General features: G+C 28.9%; 1 long non-coding RNA gene and 1 pseudogene across 1 annotated transcript; both read right to left on the bottom strand.

Moving 5' to 3' along the window:
• Positions 1–15589: 15589 nt before the first annotated feature.
• Positions 15590–16182, bottom strand: LOC113384486. The gene is made up of 3 exons (XR_003367945.1): positions 16055–16182; positions 15891–15984; positions 15590–15626 (listed from the first exon to the last, which is right to left on the bottom strand). It is a non-coding gene; the product is annotated as an uncharacterized LOC113384486 (long non-coding RNA).
• A 2306-nt stretch (positions 16183–18488) lies between these two features.
• Positions 18489–20865, bottom strand: LOC113385939 (annotated as a pseudogene).
• Between the last annotated feature and the right edge of the window lie 20 nt (positions 20866–20885).

Here is a 20885-nt window from a genome sequence, read left to right on the forward strand (position 1 = left end):
TCGTAAAGTGAACAAAAACGAATAAACAATCAAAATTCTATCAAACACCTGATTATTGCAATAAAGTTTATCGAGATCGCTAGTACTAATATAAGCTCATTGATTTTAATATAAATAATTACAAATAACAATACAAGAGTTTTCAAAAACATGAAAAAATCACCCTAAAAATAAACTTTGTAGCCGTGATATGAGCTTGAACGACAAGGCTATGACAATGACGCTCAACATCTGACAGGATTGTGATAATGGTTTTCCTAAAGTTATACAATCACAAAAACTTGATTAAAACTAGTGAAGTGTTAAAAAAGGCGACTGTGTAATTTTATTCGAATATGACATTTGTCCATATTTTCCTTATTTCCAACTTGCGATTATTGTAATGTTTCAATCTGCTGATATCAGATAATAATTTTAGATGTAGCATATCCTTTGCAAATAGAAAATTGTGATGTAATTTGTCAATTGGCTTAAATGTGTTACATAATGTTGTACTAATTAACGATTCAATTTGACAGAATATGTGAATTTGTGGTTAACGTATCAAGTATTAATATAGTACCAAATCAGACCCGAATAATCCCTTGGATAGTAATATAATTCACCTCACCGATATTTGACACATGTGCAATCGTGCATAAAGTGTCCGCGCAAGCACACCTTTACTTCAGCTGTCTACGCTAAGATATTACATATCAAGCTCAGCAAAGGATTCTCAATATTATTTATTATGCCGACATATAATCACCAATGATAATGCATTAATAAAAATAATTTACAGTGATAAGTTATAGCAATCGCACAAAATATATTTTTTTGGTATAGATATACATAGTTCGTTCAGGATAAATATACTTTTAAACTATGTGTGAGTCTTTATGGCTTTGAGGAGTTTATCTCCAATGAAGATATTTCCATTAAATTTTTAACTTTACTTTATTCGTATGTTAATTTTTCCAGTATTCAGTCGGCACTTTTTGTCTCAATTCAGGTTAAAAAAAAATTCGGGCGACTTAGTAGTATCATATAATATAAAAAATAGAAAATGTATTATGAGATCTTAATGTTTCAGTGACTTTTTGCTAATTTTTCAGAATTAAATGTTTTCATGATGTTTTTTTTAACTTTCCGTAGGGGAAGTTAAAGTTATGGGTCAAAAATCGAAAATATTTTTTTTTTACATATCTTCACGTTTTAGAGGTTTCTGAATATTTTGGCATACCTCAGAAAATATGTATGTATGTGTATATGTGTGGAGACCATATTTCGATGACGATTTTGGGCATACGGATTATCCGATTTGAATGGTTTACGAATACAAGTGATGAGGAGACGTGCTGATTAGTTTTTGACAAAGGCAGGTCCAGCGGCTTTGGAGATATGGAGAAAAAAATGTTAAAATGACAGATTTTAAGAGAACAGATCAACCGATTTGAATGATCCAAAAAATATTCGATTGGTAATGATGGGTAGAAGTGATGATTAGGTTTTGACACAAGCATCCAGTTGTGCTGTCATTTCGAAGATACGGAGCTAAATGTGCAAAAAATTGTAGTTTTTGAGAACTATAATTTGAATGATTTAAAAAATTTCTGCTTGTGTTGACTAAACGATTGCTTTTGAAAAAAGTTTTTTTTTTTTTTTTCGAAAAAAAAATTTAATTATTGAAAATAATTCGGATTTTAATTCTAATTCTAGCTGAAGTTCTAAACATCACTTATATACTTCAAATAAATAATTTTTATTTTGCAATTCAGTTTATATAATACTTAGAAATAATAGACAATGTTCTTCGTTTTAAATCGACTTGATTTAGTTTTGTTCATTTAATTTTTATAAAATAAGAATAATGAAAGTTACATTATTTATAATAATTCGCCTTAAGGCACGATGCCATACATCACTAGTTTATATTTATATTTATGTGTTGTACTATTGAAGTTGGTTTTACGGTCTGTAACACTGGTATTTAACACTGGCACTCAAAAACACTACTATTAATTTTTCTAACAAATGTTTAGAACTTGTGTTTCTGTCCTCCAACGTATCTGAAAAGCCACATTCAGGCACAACATCTACCTTAGTTGCACATTGAGAAACCACGCGAATTCTTGCATGCACGAGAAATGTCTTAGTCGGCTACGTTCTCCCTGGTAGCCACGATCCGGTGCTACGTCTACCGTAGACCGTTCCGGACGAACGCGGATGTACCAGGATCTTTATGGGACCTTTATAAATTCTGTCTTTTGTGGCTCTCGCACTTCCGAGAAAACTCTTTATCACATGTATGTATGGAGTTAGAGAGCTGGCGAGAATTTTAATGTATATTTAATTTCACTTGGACGGCGTTTTTAAGATTTTATAGTACGTTTTGAGGATAGAACATGATGCAATTCAAACTAAAACTTTTGGACATTTATTGTATATTATATCTATATATTTCATTATTAACTTCCTGTAGGGTAAGTTATTGTAATGGGCCGAAAATTGAAATTCAAAATTTTTACATTTCTCGATGTTTTGAAGGTTTCTGAACGTTTTGGCATATCTCAGAAAAAATGGATGTGTATGTGTGTGTGTGTGTATGTATGTATGGATACAAATTTCCAGTCACTTTTTGGGCGCACGAATCAACAAATTCGGTTTAGATAATTCTTATAAATATTAGACAATGTTACAATATTTATAATAATCTATTTGAAAACATTCAGTATTCCTCGAACATTTTGTTACGGTACGGGAAGTTCCAGCAATTTGCCTTAAGGCACGTTGCCATACACCCCTCTAGTTTCTATTTTGACTTAATATTTCTAAAAAATTCAAATTCAATTCAAAGTAAAACTTTCAAAAAAATTCAATTCAAAGTAAAACTTTTGGACATTTATTGTATATTATATCTATATATTTCATTATTTCTATTTTGACTTAACATTTTTAAAAAAAAATATTATAATAAGTTTAATTGTAATGCATTCGAAATGTGTGAACAGCACAAATATTTGATACAGAAATTATATTTTCTTTATTTTAATAAACAACTTTAAAACGTTTAATTAAATATTGTGGTAATAATTATATAGAAGGAGCTATCAGTGAATAGTATCCTTCACACGCCATGTTTTTCATTGTTAAATCGTATTGCATTTATGTTAGAATTTTTAAATTTCATTTAAATAAATGTAATATTATCAATTATGTTTTATAGTAATTTTATGTAAGCTAACAACTTGTATTCAGCTTTTTATTTATGTATTTTAAATATTCAAAATTGAATTAGCATTAGATTCGTGAACAGATATATTAAATTTTAACCTAACGTCTTCTTATTTATGTCACTCATATGGAAATTCATTAAATATGTTTACCATTCCTGGTGTAGTCTAATAAGCTCTTCTACTAACCATACAGAAATGTTCATATTCAAGTCAAATAGTCGTATACACAAACGAGAAGAAACTGTGCAAATGCATTTTTGCATAAAAGCCTGGATCACAACAAATGATAAATTTTATTTTAACTCAGTTTTATACAAATATTTTTGAAGCAGTTTTAAATAATGTGAGTTTACTACAATTTACCATTAAATACAATTTAATACTATTAAATAATTTTATACATTGCTTGCATATTAATACAAAATATTTTTGCTTTATCAAATATAAAACTTAAGTCTTTTATTATTTAGTCATAATATTATATATATATATATATATATATATATATATATATATAAGAATTTACTATTTACGATCTTTCATGGTGTTTTTCTTCTTTTTTCATCAATTGCTATTAACACACATCCCTCAGAGAGTAACCTTGTTTTATGCTTGACTGTATGTTTTATTTATTTAAGCCAAGAATATTTTTGCCTATAATTCTTACATTAAATTTTATGTCTCTGATGCAGGTGCATTGAGAATAACTGTAGCAGTAAACAGATAATTTTCCGCATTTAATGTATGGAGAGCACAAAATTATTATGAAATATTATTCTGTGTTTGGCATTTTTATAGTTATAATAAAAATGCAAAGTGCCCTTGTATATTTAGTAGAGAAACTGCCGTGGTTGATATATGAGTTGAATACGAGATATTCATAATTTCAATGCATATTTATATTTTCTGTTTATCATGACGATCTTGAAAAATTTAAGTTTACGTTTTTGCGCAATTTGGACGAATTTTACATTCATTTATTTAATGGAACAGATTCTCGTTTGAACATTGAATGTTATCACTAATGTATTATATTTTCATATCATTGTTTGATCATTCATTAAATCTGTTGATACATACGGCCCTATATTTTCACCCTCATATCCTCTAATTCGTGATAGTCACTCAAGTAGCCGAATCAATTTGGACCCCGATTATAGTCAGCGAATGTTTTTCACTAAATTTTAATTCTGAAAGCTTAAAATTTACTTCAAAAATCAATTTGTTTATATCAAAGTTTGTCCAATTCTAACCGTTTTTTGTAATTTTGGGATCAATTTTCTTTTGGGAGAATTTATTTATTGTGAAATTGAAAAATACATGCAGCTCCCAGTTTAATCCCCCTTTCACAAATAATAGTCATAATAGTCATTTTAGTAGTCCATTCAATTTTTATTTAGTACAATAATTGATCAGTTATTATTGTGAATTTTTGTGAGTCAATTTTGATTCAAAATTTTCTAAGCTTATCCGCTGAAACATTTTCAAACAACATATAATGGTAAGATTACCATCGATAAAACTAGATGCAGAAATATTGATTGATATACACAAGTACTACTTAGTTTAGGAATGACTTGCAGAAAGAGCAATATTAGCAAAAAAATTCAATTCGATTTAAATGAGAAATCAGTATCATCAATATGCCCCAGGAACCACTAAAACCAATCATTTAATTTTGTTTTAGCTCCTTCTCTTTCTTATGTAGTATATAAATTCACATTAACAATCAGTTCACAATCAATATATATATATATATATATATATATATATTAGGGTGGTCCTTAATATGGACATTCTCGAATTTCCTTGCTTCCAAGAACTCAAATGGTTCCAAATTGATAAAAAACAAATCTCTGAAAGTTTTAACTCTTAATATTGTCCTTTAGTTAGAGCGCAATTCAATCAAAGTTTTGTATGGAAATAGCATGAAAAAATTTCCAAAAATTTTGCAGACCGTCGAATTTTTAATAAAAAATGACACGAATTTTCACTTTTAATTCATTTGTCGCTAAGTTATACCTAAAAAATTGTTTTTGAATTTTCAAAATTTTTTCTATGCTATTTCCATACAAAGTTTGATGGAATTGCGCACTATCTAAAAGTTAATATTAAGAGCTAAAACTTTCAGAGAATTGTTTTTTATCAATTTGGAACCATTTGAGCCCTTTGGAGCAAGGAAATTCAAAAATGTCCATATTAAGGACCACCCCATTATATATATATGTATATAATATATGTGTGTGTGTGTGTGAAATTTATAACTATCTTCATCATTTTTCTTTAACTTTTATATCATGCCGGATGTAAATACATGACATAAATTCAATAAAGAAGATATTCGTCTGCAACGGAAGCAAATATAATTCATAAATATGGTGCTCATAACAAAAACATTTTAAAGTCATGAAGCTGTCTGTTGTGTGCTTTTTTACGACCTACTATAAGTCATTTCGCAATGAACGTATATTCGTTCGCAAAATAAATCATCAACCATACCATGCTGTATGGATGGTATGGGCGATACAGATGGATGTAGGAGCTATATATGCTATTGAACATATTACATGACTTGCATATAGGTAAATATATAGCAGTGGTTTCAAATTTATTATACGAATATTCAATAATCATTCAAAACTTCAATTAACTTAAATATTGTGTGGGTTGATTTGAGTGGTCATCAGTAATACATCAAAACAATCAAAGGCCAATTGACATCAATCGTACATAAAGTTCAAATTTTATATGTCAATGAATAAGATGCAATTTGTATTTATGCCATCTAAAGCCGATATATACTTTTGAAATAAAATAAAATACAAACCGCTATATTTAAGAAAAAAGTCTTGCTACTCTACATACTTTACTATCAATAATTATTGTTAGAATTAGAATTGATTAGGTGTTGTAAGTGTGAACAAAATATTTTATTGTAAATATGGCATAATTAAAGAACATCTAAATTTGTTTTTACTATTCAATTGACGAAACCCGTTCTCATTTTGAGAATCATTCTGTAGTATTTTCCGACGTTTAGATTTATTTTCCCCGCTTGGATTGATATTTATCGAATTCCGTTAATATTTTTATTTAGTTTGCTATCTATCTGTGCATTCACCAGATTTGGATTTGCTATATAGCATCGATAGTCAACAATAATCTCATAAGAGCCACTTGATAATATTTACTGTAATAATAATATTTAGACATATATAGATAAAAATTCTTTATATAGGTTTTTTGAAGGCTACCATTCAAATGATAGAATAAAATGTATGCTTCAAACAAATTTATAGACAATTTCTTGCGCTTCCCAGTTTGATACATTTCAGTGCATAAAACATACAAATTATTTGAAAAAACATAAAAGTACAAAAATCACATTCAAAAAATAATATAATTGATCATATTTGTAAAAAAGAACAAGATACTTAAATTTGTAAAATTAAATTAAAATGAATATATAAGTGACGAACATTCTGACCAAAAGTTTTTCTTCGAATGTTCCTGATATATACATGAATATACGTATGAAAATATGTAAGTTCATATTATTTGGGACGGAATTTTACTTTCATTAAATCAATATTTTTGCCAATTAATATAAATCTATTACATTTCTCTTATGGATATACTTCAATTTGCATCTTTTTAGATCAATATTGATATAGCTGATCGACAAAAATTATAGTTATGTTAAGACAATCCATAAAATGTTTTAATATTTAAAAATATACTAAAGTAATTTTTTATTCGACTAACTTTGGCCCTATTGGGATAATACACATTGACGACGTGAAACGATAATGGATGCCGTCACGGTAGTATTTGGGAAAATATAGCATTTTTCTTTTTTAAGTTCTCTATTCTTGTTTGTTGCGGTAAAACGAGGTATTGACATAAGGATAGATGCTTGTAGGAAAAATAAAACTGTCAAGGAAATTTTCAACGAATATTTATGACCGAGCATAGCGTATCTTTATGCACAGTGGCAGTTTGATAATTTGGTATCATGAGAAAAATTTATCCTTATTTACATATGAATAAAGGGAAAATTAAATTATTGTTTTTAATTTTTGTATATAATTTGTATGATCATATACAGGTGGAAATGCCAATTCTTTTTTCGTAACATATACCTTACAAAAATCTTTTGTCATTGCCGACGTCATAATATCGCCCAGACGACCTCAAACATCTTTTGTTCGACCACCAAAAGATCAGCTCTTGGTCGCTCAGCACAGACATTATAAGATATAATTAACATTCCGAAGAAGAACTTTGTTTTCGTCAGAAAATCAGTTTCACTAATTTCACGCATTCTCGACGTTTCGAGTCGAGACACGAAAATTGGAAAAAGTAAGATTGACGTTATACATTTTCCATGATTTATACGATTTTTACAAATATATGTAGTTTTGGTGGTTTTTGAGATTGAGCAAATTTAAAATAGTAACAACCCGGGTGTTCTATGGTGAAAATCTTTCTCAGTATTTTTACTTGAATCTAGTTGTTTTATACTATTAGCGATGAAATACAAACACATTCAGGCAAATAAAAGCCAACTCAAAGATCACCCGAACTCAGTCGGCAGGAAACTACCCCATAATACTGACAGGGCAGGATTGAAAATAAATTCATATTGCATTAACATATGTCAATTTTCAACATTTTTGGCAATGGTCAGAAAATTTTGCATTTTCAGGGTCTTTTTCAATCCTGCATGTAGCCCATTTCAGGACAGGTGTAAAAATTACTATATAATAAAAATAATGTTTATATATTATTTTATACCTCTTTGAGTTGATGTCTACAGCAGTAGATAAATATATAACTTAATATATTATAAAATCAACAAACCGTATTTACGAAATTAGTCTCTGTTAGAAAAAATATTGACATACTTTCGTGGTAAACTCGAAAACACGGCTATTGTTGCGGAAAATCATTTCACAAATGCGGCAACCATTACGCGGCTGAGTCCATTCATGCACGGCAAAAAAACGATATTAAGATCTACAGCTTGACGATGCGTTTATCTTGTTTGTGTTGTGTACGTTTATGCGAGACTAGAGGGAAAAAACGTTGAGTGATGGCTTTACAGAAGAATAGGTATATGTTGAGAATTTTTCACTTGAAAAACGCGCGTAGAGTTTCGAATAAATGGGATAAATGTTTTAGTTGCTTGGAACGGTTGCGAAATTGCACTCTGTTTTGCAAACATATTTGATAATTAGAGAACTAAACTATTTTCACAATTACGAACTGTAGTTGGCTGTAGTCATGTAACTATAAGAGAATAATTGGTCCATAATGCCACATTTTTTGTTCTGAAATGAGTAGATAATTGTCCAAGAAGAGTTTGATACTGCTCGTAATAATAGAAACATGATCTTCAAAAATAGTATAAAAAAATGTGCTTACCTGACTGTTAGCATTTGTAATATGCTCTAATGGTGAAGTGATGGTTAGCATTCATTATTGCGCCTATAGCCTATATATTAAATAATGAATATTCAATTATTATACATATGTGTATTATATTACTATTTATTTTTTCAGCTCTCTTGATTGTTGCTGGTGCTGCCATTTATCCAATTGGTTGGGATAATAGAGAAGTTCGAGAATCTTGTGGAAACGCGTCGCACGTTTATAAATTAGGTATGATTATATCACTACTAATTTTCTATCGATTTATGGTTTGCAAAATAATACATTTCCTAAAAATCTGCATTTTTTAAGATTTAGACACTACATGATTATAACTTATTTTGTGGTTTTGATATGTAGCTTCTAAAATTTAATTTTAAATTTTAGAAGCTACTATTTAAATTTTAGATTCATCATATCCTTCTAAATATCTATGATAAATGTTTATTTTGCATACCAAAAATCAAATTACCAAGATTCATTGATTTAGTTTCAAAACATTTAGACTTAATTAACATAATTATTATGATTATGAATTGAGTATGCCATTCAAATAAAATATAAGCAACTACAACAAATATATTGATTACCTTCTAATATGTGATGTTAGACTCAGAGTACATGACTAAAAACCAAGGTAAAAAGCTATAAGGTAAAACTTGTAACGAAATACAGATACGAATAGCCTATAAATTAGAATAGACGTTTTTAACATGCTATATAAACCATTTGTTAAGACATTTATTAAACTTCAGTCTATTTCATTGAATTATTTTTCAAATGCATTCGTTTTAACCATATTATCAGAATTTTCGGTAAATTTTGCATCTTGGTAGTAGTAAATAAAACGTTGGTCACTCAACAAGTACTTAGCTTACAAATAAAGAACATTGCCATGGAAAAGTGTCAATTTATTTTTTAACATAATCTCCTTCATGTTCGATATATTTGGTCCATTGATGCTCCAACTGTTTCAACCCTTCCAAAAATACGTTTTCTCGAGCGTTGCAAAATAAGCCGAAAAGTTGCCGTGAGTCTAAGTACTTGTTGAATGACCCTCGTTGAATTGCAGATCATAAAGCCAACTTTGTTGTCATTCCTTTGATAATCCTAGTAAGAGTATCTACTACTTAAATATTGAGGAAAATTAAAATAGCTACTTTTATATGGATAACTTTAGATTTTTTGACTTGAAGGGATTTTTTCTTTAATTTAATATATTTTTTTTTATTTTATTTTCAATAGCAATCAGAAAACGTGACAATTCTATGAGCTATTTGGCTCATGTCATTCACTCGCACACATGCACACACACTTTCAAACACACATATAAATTTATCTGATAAATATTATGTTGATAGTTAGAGAATCACTTCAGTAAGTGATTCTACTCTTCTGGTCATATAAAGTTGTGATAGTTCTAAGGGTCCCCCATATTATCTTTGGACAGCTTCTTCTTCAGCCTTCTTGAAGTTGGTGTCTCAAGAAGCTGAGTGACTATAGAGTTTGTATGATGTTCTGGTTTATGAAAATGTTTGACACTGTTGATTTGTATGAGTCTGTTTATAAATTCAATATGAAGATCGTCGTGTAAGGTTTTATTGCTAAATTTTTGAAAAACGTCATCTTTCGAATTATACATCTATAATTGAGATTGTTTCAACTTATTGTAAATTTTGTGACCCTTTTGTATTTGATTTATGGTATTTAATAATGCAAGTTTTATAAATATCTTGGTACAGTAAAACCTCGATTATCTGGACCTCAGTTATACGGATTTGCGATTATCCGGACTACCAACCGTGACAGAGTTATATGTATGTACATAGACATACCTACAATTCGAATTTTTGACCGATTTATGCTGCAGTTTAGTATATGTATGCAATATAATCTAAGAAAATAAATATGTACATACATAAGAAAATTCTTATTTTTTATTAAACATTGATTTTCGTTGATATCTATGTATTTGTTATTTTTAAGAAATACACATCATTATTCTTCATTCATTGGATTATCCGGATTTTTGATTATCCGGATGCCTATCGGCAACAATTAGTCCAGTTAATCGAGGTTCTACTGTAGTAAGTTCTGTAAATATCTTGATGAAGTATTTCATACTTTTTATTTATTACAAAGTATAGTTCATATTACAAAATATTTATTCTGTCTTTTATATTCCTCAGGCACGTGCGAACTGTCGTGGTCCGTGTACATATTATCTGCGGCAGTACTGGTCTTGTTGCTGTGCTTCTGTTTGAGTTTTTGTGCGTCTCGCGTCAAGGCGGGATCTTTTCGGATCTGAGTCTACAGCGCCGGCATGCTAGTCGACGCGGTGTAGACTCGACCAAAAACCAATCTTCACCGACTCTGACAAAAAATAAAAAACAGGAATCAAACCGCAGTTCTAAACGACAGAAGAGAGATTCTCCTGAACCAGATATGGAAGTCAGAAATAGTGCGAACGGCATTGATGTGAACGGTCAAATGCTTTACCCAAATGGCGTGAGATATAATGGAGAATTATTAGATGCAGGAAATACTTCTGCAGCTGCCGAACGTTTGGCGCACACTTCTGATAATGGAGATATTTCGCCAATATTTAATGCAACTCTTAGAAAGAGTGCTGGAGGTTCTATGAGGTTGCAAAGGAGTCAAACAAGTGGACGAATATCCCAAGATAGTTCAAATCAAGCTATTAAAAATGGTGTTACTGATGGAGTGAAAATTCTTGTTTCCAAACATTCTCCTGCAGCCCCTTCACCTCCAATTAGGCGTGGTTCAATAGATGTTAATAGTTCACTAAATAGAACATGCACCAGTTCTTGTGATCGTGTGTATTCAAACTCTAAAATTAATCAACCTTTAGTATTAGGCGAATATTTGTTATGTGACGAAACTCTTAATAAAGAGTTAAAAACATTTAAACCTAAACGTGTTAAAAATGACAATGAAAATTTTACTCAAGAAGATAGAATTGCTGTGCACGTTATTGAAATGGTTGCAAATGGACATGATGAGGAAAATGTTGTACCGAAATGTTTAAAAATTGATTCAGAAATGTTTACTTGAGAATTATTTGTATTGTTTTTAGATATAAAAACTATATCTATGGCAATGTATAAACGTAATATAAAGAAAAGCGCTAGCTGATGGATTATTTCCCTTAAGGGATGTTTTAAATTAAGTTATATTAAAGTTTCATATTTTTGTACTGTTGTTTTGGATATTTCTCAATAATAGATATAGCATGTAGTTAACACATAATGGATATTTCCAAATTCAAAATGTTGCGCGCGTTAGTAATGAATTTACTACGATATTTAGATATATTAGCATGATATCATTTTTATGTACTATACAAATGCATTTAAGTTAGTTTAATTACATAGATAATTATGCGCTACATGTTGTTTTAAGTTGCAGATTATAAGCTTAAATTAATGTTTCTTTAATATATAATTTTGCCTTGCCATTGAAATTATATTAAAATAACTAAGTTTTTATTTATTGTTAAATATACCATTGAATATTTATAATTAGTCATTTCAAGCTCTATAAGATTAAATTAATCGCAAAAAAATATATTACAATAAAAATATATAAATATAATTATGTTCAAAATGTTACTGATTTAATTAATCTCTGCAGTTATTTATTTTAATGTTTTATAAATAAATATAAATATTTTTGTAATGTGAAAATAAACAAATTTGATTATGTGAGGTAAGTTGCTAAATATGTAATAGGGTTTATAACCGTATTTGGTTATTTTATAAACTTCATGTATAAAATATTCGATTATAGCAAAACTATAATTTGAATTGAAAGGCATAAATAGACATTAATAACACGCAAATGGTTAACGACGATTAATTGTTTTTGGTACCCGTGTTTTTATTCATCAGAAATATAAAGGTTATTTATTTTGCATATTGGCTCCTTCCTCTATTAATAATGTATGTTATCAAAATGATAATTGCTATTGAATAATAAATAGATCTTGAGATTGCTATGTAAAAATATATATTGTATATAAATATTTATTCCATAATGTACTAAAGTATTAGAATTTGTATATTGACAATATAAATATATGTTGCTGTTGATAATCATATAATTTAAAATGGCATTTAAATGCTACTTGCAAGAACTGAGAAAATTTCAATTTTGCTTCAAATTATTTATGAATCGTTGAATATTCAAATTGCACAATATCGAATTTATTTCTCGACATGAAGAATAGTGTTCTTCTATTCATTGTAAAAATCATCAATTGTAAATTGTATATTAATATATGCAGAATTTATAATACTGATACATGCTGCAAGTATTCATTGGAATTTTCGATGGTGATATGTTGAGTGTCATCAATTTGCTGGCACCAATTTGGTGGCTACAAACTCCAGATATAAACCAATTTTTTTGAATATATTTTTGTTGGCTGCATAATTGTATCAGTATTGTTAATGTTTGCATACCTATTCTACAAGAGAAACAACAGAAAAATTTGTTTTTTTTTTGTACAACTATAATATGTTATCGATAAAAAACAAAATTTATTATTAGTCAATATTTATATGTATAACGGAAGAAGTTCATAAAAATTTTGCAATTTTAACAATAATGGTATGAAAAAATCACAAAAATATACCTGTGATAGAGTTTGGTTTAAAACGTCTATTTACTAATGATTTAAATGCTATATTACGACAATATTATAGTATAGCAAAAATTCTGATATTTGTCACTGTATATTATTGTTAACTCCCGAAGAAAAAGTTTGATTTTCAAAAAATCCTATTTCGCTATTTCATGTTTTCTGGAAGTTGTAAGTTATTCCGAATCGAATGAGACCAACTTTTTATAAATTATGTGTGTGTATGTGACCTATTTATGATCTCATATCATATCATAAGAAATTTCGTCGACGTTTTCTTAAAAAGATTTGGTCCGATTGAAAAAAAGTTAAAACCATTTATATGTAACTAGCGTTGGTCAGTATTGTGCTAAAATCGTCCAAGCAGTTTCTTTGAAATTATCAGAGAAGTGTAAAAATTTTCGTCCACGTTTTTGCCCCAAATCATAAATCGATTGAAAAAATTCAAAAACTGTTTGAAAGATATTGGTTGGGAATCGCGTTAATTAGTTTTTGGTAAAGATCGGCCGGGCCATCAGGCCATTTCTCCATAATTAAATATTTAAAAAAAATGGCTATTTTAGTGAAACTTTGTATGACGATAAATTGTTTAGCCTGAAATAACATACTAAAATATTATAGGCCTAGGATAAGTGATTGAATCATTATTAAAGATTCAACAAAATTTGGAATTGCATTCCACACTTAAGCGATTCTAATAAGAATCTATGCCAAATGATGTGAACGTTCTACGTTTCGTAGGCAGGTACTACGGATTGCAGTTTACGTTCACTTTTAAATAAATTACATTTGAGAACCCGAATTTGATGAAATGAAAAGTAATAAACAAATAATTTAATTTATACATTATTATAGGATAATAATGTATAATGGATAATGACCCAGAATTTGATTTAGAACCTGAATTTGATGAAATGATTAATTATAGGCCTAGGATAAGCGATTAAATTATTATTAAAAATTCAACAATATTCAGAATTGCGTTCCGCGCTTTAGCGATTCTAATCAGAATCTATGCCAAATCGTTCTACGTTTCGTAGGTAGGTGCTACGGATTACAGTTTATGTTCACTTTTGAATAAATTACGTTTTGGGAACCCGAATTTGATGAAATGAAATGTGTTAAACAAATAATTTAATTTATATAATTATAGGAATTATACGAACGTTTCAAAGATGTCAATTGGAAATGGCATGATTAAAGCGAGAATTCAAATTTCGAAATAAACAGTTAAACTAATTTCATATAAATACCTGAAAATCAATTCTTAATGATTAAGCTGATTATGTACGCGTTTCGGGAAGTTCATGCAACTTGTCTTATGGCAAAATGCTACTTATAATCATTTTGTAATACGGTTTGTTTAAACATTTATTTCACTAATGAATTAAAAGCTATATTGAAACAACACTATGATATAACACAAAGTCTGATATTTGCCACTATATATTATTAATATATTTTATATTATTTTGCGAAACATACACATGACATCGCTAACACATGGGTAACACCGTGAAGTCATACCCATGTCATACCGTTATTTATTAGTGGTTCTCTTATTTTATCTATGGTGGTAACACTGAATTTGAAATTTAGCATTGCGTTGCGTTGCGCACTTCAGTTCAGTTCAGTTGTGCTCTGGTCGTGCTGGAGCATTATTTGTGCATTATTTGTTGTGAACAGTTATACAATTAAGTGTAAGAAAAAGTTCAATTAATTTGTGTTTCTAATAATTTTAAACGTTAATTATTTTATGTTCAGTGCTCCACTTTCTCTCAACGTACTATTTGAAATTATTTGCTTGATTTTGTGATTATGAACTAAAGTCATCAATAAAATAAACATAACCTGCAAAGGAAACGTGTGGTCGTTAGAGGTATGCAAACCCAGACAACACAAGACATCCTGGAAAACGTCCACAGGATATCCACGCGCGGACATTCATTGTCCCTGCGATAGCCTTACGGATATCCCGCTTATCCTGATCTTATCCGAAACATGTTAATATGTCGCACCTATGGGACGTTCTGTAGGATATCCCGCGCGGGATATTCCGGACATAAACCGGACATGAATAGGATATAATTATGGAATTGTTTTTTACTTTTTAGATGAAAAATAAATTTGGATTAAAAATAAAATAAAAGAACACAATTTCACAAAGTAAACTTTTATTACAAAATAACAAAATCCTGAGATAATTTTATAACAAAATTTAATATATACAACTTTGATTCAAAATAACTTATTTTACAATATTAAAAATATAAGTAATTCGGCATTCAATCCTAGTTCATGGTTGATTTTCTCTCCTGAAATAGAAAACAAATGAATGAGTAAGTTCTTTAAGAGCGATACATCAATCAAAATAGACAGAGATTTATAAAATAATCTCTAATTCCAAATATATCGACACAATTTGATGTCATTACGAGTGAATATTAAACTTGGTTTTTTACATCTAAAAATGTGTACACAGCACAAATTTTGCACTAACATTGATACAACTAACCAGTCAATAATCATGATTTTTTTGTAAATAGGAAAAACATATAGTACACATCTCACAAAAATACCTTGTATAATATTTATTGGCACGTCGCAGCCAGCTTTTTGCAGCCTCTGAAACAGTAAACTATGTCTCATGCGGCAAATTTTTCAAAGCAATTCCTGGAATTAATTATATATTAGTTTAATTCATAATTTACAACACATCATAAGTATAAGATATATAAATTACCTGTGATGACATCGCAAGGCACTAGATCACAAAATTTATTTTTGCCCTTTCCTCGTCCCTAGCAAAATTCTTTGGCCAAACCATCATCAAAAATGGATTTTCATAGCTGGACTCTGATGGCTAAATACAGAATATAAAGAGAAAGTTTGTTTAGTATATGATAAAGTTAACAAATAAAAATAAATCTATATAAACTTTTGATTACCAATTGTATTTTGATATCTTTGCTCAGAAGATATCAAAGAAGTTGAAGCTCCTCCAACAAACATAGTGGAGAGCATTTCTTCTTTGTTAATTCTCTTTCAAACACAGCATTTGATACAAAATTAGGCATGGTTGCTGGATAAGCTGGCAGGGTAGAAATGTCAGCATTAAATTAAAAATTCTATTTGTACTAGTAACATAGTATTTCAAATAACAGTACACAGAAAGCTTTAATTACCATTGTTTATATCTGCCCCCCTTTCAATATGTTGCTGCAATATTTATAACACACACGCACATATAATTATATAGAACACATAAAATTTCCACTATTATTACTCAATTTTTGAGTAATTTGATAAATAATATTAATTATTTATAACACACACTCATATAATTATATAAAACAAATAAAATTTTCACTATTATTACTCAATTACTCAAAAACTATGATGATTCCACATATAGCGTCTGTTTGATGACGCTAAACTTAAAGGGCGCAAAACCGACGCGACAAAAGAGAAAGGGACAAACATATACGTTTCGAGGTCTCAAGCCGTGCGCGTACGAGAGCGACATGTTCGTGTTATACCTGCTCGAGTCCTTTGGTTTTGAGACGTCCCGTTGCATATTCATAGGATATTCATAGGATATCGCGATATTAGGAGATTGTGAGGACAAGTGGGACATTCCCTGGCATGTCTTGTGCTGTCTGGGAAGTCTATGATTGTTTTTGGAAAATGTATGCCTGTAATTTGCTAACTATATATTTACTTTCTTTATAATTTATTTTGATACGATTGCAAAATTTTTATGAACGATTTAAAGAAAAAAGCGTTGTGTTTGTAAAAATTATTTATGGTATTAACTTATACTGAACATTCATTATGTGTATGTGAGTTGTTGTAAACGACATATTGTTTTATTGCAACCTAACATAACACTATGTAAATAAATGATGAAATTTAGCTTGTTATATTTATTTCCTCAAAATCTTATTGCTCCTCTTGTGTATTAGGATTGATCCTTACCAATTCGGATTAATCAACATTGTGTGATGGTTTTATACAATACACAGCTTTTATTTGTAATTCGCATTTATTGAGATAATTTTTCATCTATATACTCTCACAATTGTCAGGTTATCATATACTATTAAGAAGTCGAAACCTACTAGTAGAACTTACACGTAGGAGGTAATTAATTGTATTTATTCGTTTTCTTGTCGATGTTAGGTGATTGATCCTTACCAACTTTGTTTGTTGGTTGACATACATAATCAATGAAATAATATTTCATCAATATTTTCTCACAATTTGTCAGGTCATCAAGCACTAGTAAAAAGTCAAAAAGCTAATATAGTGCTCATTTGTTTTCTTGTCGATTCTTACTTGAAATTAATATTGAAACATACCTTTTTATAACATGCGTCTTCTAGCAAAATTCTGCTCGAATTTAATGGTATCAATCGTCCAATTACAGTAATCTTGCATCTTACCATATGTTTAATGTGATCTATCAGATAAAATTATTCAAATATCTCATAAAAATTTTATACCTTTGATATTATTATGGAAGTGATACTACAATTTTCTACTACTATTTTGAAAAATAGCGTAGCAAGTTACCAATGCATTTATTTACACATATGCAGAACTTTTCATTTAGTCGCTAATAATTTGAATTCAGATTTTTTTAAAATTACAAGAACATAGATATAAAAATTTGCTTGCAATATGATCAAAGAATAAATCTATAAAATGTAGTTGAAGTTAATACTTTAACTCCAATTGATTTTACTATCGCCAGCTCAGAATAACATCAATACTTTATTATACGCTATACAACATCAATACTTTATTTCACAAATATGCCGTACATATATGTATGAATTACTATTTACATAATTTTTATTATTCAAATTACGATTTTTAATTAAAAAATATATATATTTATATTTATTATATATTAATATTCTGAAAAGAATAATTTTCATTAGAGGAAATTAACTTAAGATGACTATAATTACCTAGTTTCATATATCTTTTCATAATAATTCTCAATTTTTATATATATTATTTTATTATTTCTGATCAGGTCTCTTAATTATTTAAAACTATTGGAATCTACATATAAATGCTTCATCTCAAGGAATTCGAAACGTTATTTAAGTATCATGTATATAAGTAACACACTGATATCAATGGCAGTCGTTCCATCCATTTTTTCCTGACAATGTGTATGTTATCTTATAACAAACTTACTTTTTCAACAAATATAGCTTTGTTTTCAATAGCTTATTTATTGTACTTATTGCAGAGCATAGTTAAAAGCTCCTGCAACTTTCTAGGATCTTTATAAGCTATTAATCCGTTTGAATTTTTATTTTCCTTATTGTATGTGATGCATAGATCATTTGGTATTTCTGAGTCCATACTTTGTGATACTGTTGGTGCAAACTGTATAATTCCACCTCCCATAGCTCTTAATATGGCATGGGGCCCACATGTGTCCCATTTGTATGTTGATCCTCTTGACAAAATAAAACAATCACAATTATCAATAATAACATTAAGTATTTTGTATCCGGCTCCAGCAAGAGGGACAGTATAGACACCACACTGTTGAAGGTAATTAATTAATTCTTCATTTTCATTTGAACTCACTGCAAATGTTAAGTTTTGTCTAATATCATTTTTGATATTATGTTCAGAATGCTTTTTTGTCTTGTCGAAGGTTACTCCCCAATAAATCTTGCTGGTATACCTAATTATGTAGATTGCTTATGTTAAATTATAATTATACAGAAAATTTCAACACATGATGATGCAGTAGTAAAAGTGCTTTGCATTTAATAGATAGAAAAAAAAAAGAATTTTTTTCTAATAAATTAATATAATCTCGATATTTTAATATAATAACTTCAATTAATATCTCGGTAAAATTAGTAATAAAAAGGTAAAATGTTCAGCATATATGTAAATTTTTATTTACATTAATACTACTAACCTTTCATTGGATAAGGTATGGAAAGGTTGATTTATAATTCCAAGTATCGGTTCACCTGTCTTCTGACTATAGACACCGATCAGAACAGTCGCACAAATTAAACCATTTGATAATACTCCTTTTAAACTGCTCTCTTTTTGATCTCCTCTTATATATTCTAAAGTTGCATCTATAAATTATATAATTGAATTAAAAATAATATAATCATTACTTTTTATTGTATGATAAATTAAATAAGCAAAAGCAATTAAAAAAAAGAATTTAAAGCAGTGTTATCATATGTTATCTATTGATTCATTAGAAATGAATTCATAAAACTCTCAAGATATTATAATATTATTTTTATCTTAAGTGAGCTTGAAGAAATTACTGATGAATTGCCTCTAATCATAAATATTGGTAGTTAATATTAGATATATTCTGGGCTTTTATATTGATTCCTATGATAATTACTAATTCTATGATAACTAACTAATTCTACATGACCACTTTTAATGCAATAAACTTAGTTCACTCACCTATCGGATCAATCCATATAGCCATATCCTTCATATTTTCTATCTCAAATGTTGGAAAGTCATGACTAGTGCTATTTTCAATGTCTTCGTGAGTTATTTCTCTATGAACTTCTTTTGCTAATATTTCAGCACATGGTCCATCATCACATACCTAAATTTACCTTTATATTTTATACATGCTTACAATTCTCAATCATTCAGGTAGCTTATTCACCTTTTGTAAGAGAGCACAGGTTTCGGCTTCCGTTTCTTTAACACTCACAATAATACTCTCACCATAGTGTTACTGAATTTATTATTCTCTTCTCCATGTATGAAATCGTGGAGTTCTGGAAACTGAATATTTACAATTGAACTAGGGAATAGCAAAAATTTTATGAAATTTATATTATTAATTATTAAAATTGCTTTTAACCATAGAAATTTGTACTGCAATATTTTTTTCAGTACTTATATATGTAACTTCAGTAATTACATATGTATATTTTGATGCATTAAAGACTGCAGGCCCATTGGTAAGTCATTCTCATATATATTAATATATTAGTTTTCCCCGCATGATTGAATCAGATTGAAATAGAATTCGAAAATAAAATGTATTGGATACAATAGCATTGCAAATAAAGACGATTAGCTATACACGGTGATGAATATTTGATGCATCGAGATGAACAGATCGTTATTTTTCATTATTAAGATCATAAAAAACGGTTTACAAAATGTATCACATTTTTTGTTAGTAACTTATTCTTTATATACAAAGATTTCTATTATATAGATTATAACACTATGGAACTAAGATTAATAAACTGACAATGTTGCATTACCTTTGTGGAAATATCATGTCGCACTGATTCTTGTATCAAACATCGGCTAATGTTTTAAAGTCTTGAAAGAATCTTGGATTTGCATCATTCTTTTTCTCCTCGATTAATTTACTGAATAAATATTCATTTTGTCTACATATTCTTGCGATATTTGCTGCTTTTTCAGATACGAGTATTAAAGATTTAAGTAAATCAGTCATGTTGGAAGACGTGCACAATTTTATTGTAGAAAAATACATTCACTGTATAATTAGTTTACTGTTTAATCGTAAA

This window comes from Ctenocephalides felis, unplaced genomic scaffold, assembly GCF_003426905.1.
Source record: "Ctenocephalides felis isolate EL2017-DRISC unplaced genomic scaffold, ASM342690v1 CF-g0.4_SCAFFOLD_03571, whole genome shotgun sequence".
NCBI classification, from domain to species: domain Eukaryota; kingdom Metazoa; phylum Arthropoda; class Insecta; order Siphonaptera; family Pulicidae; genus Ctenocephalides; species Ctenocephalides felis.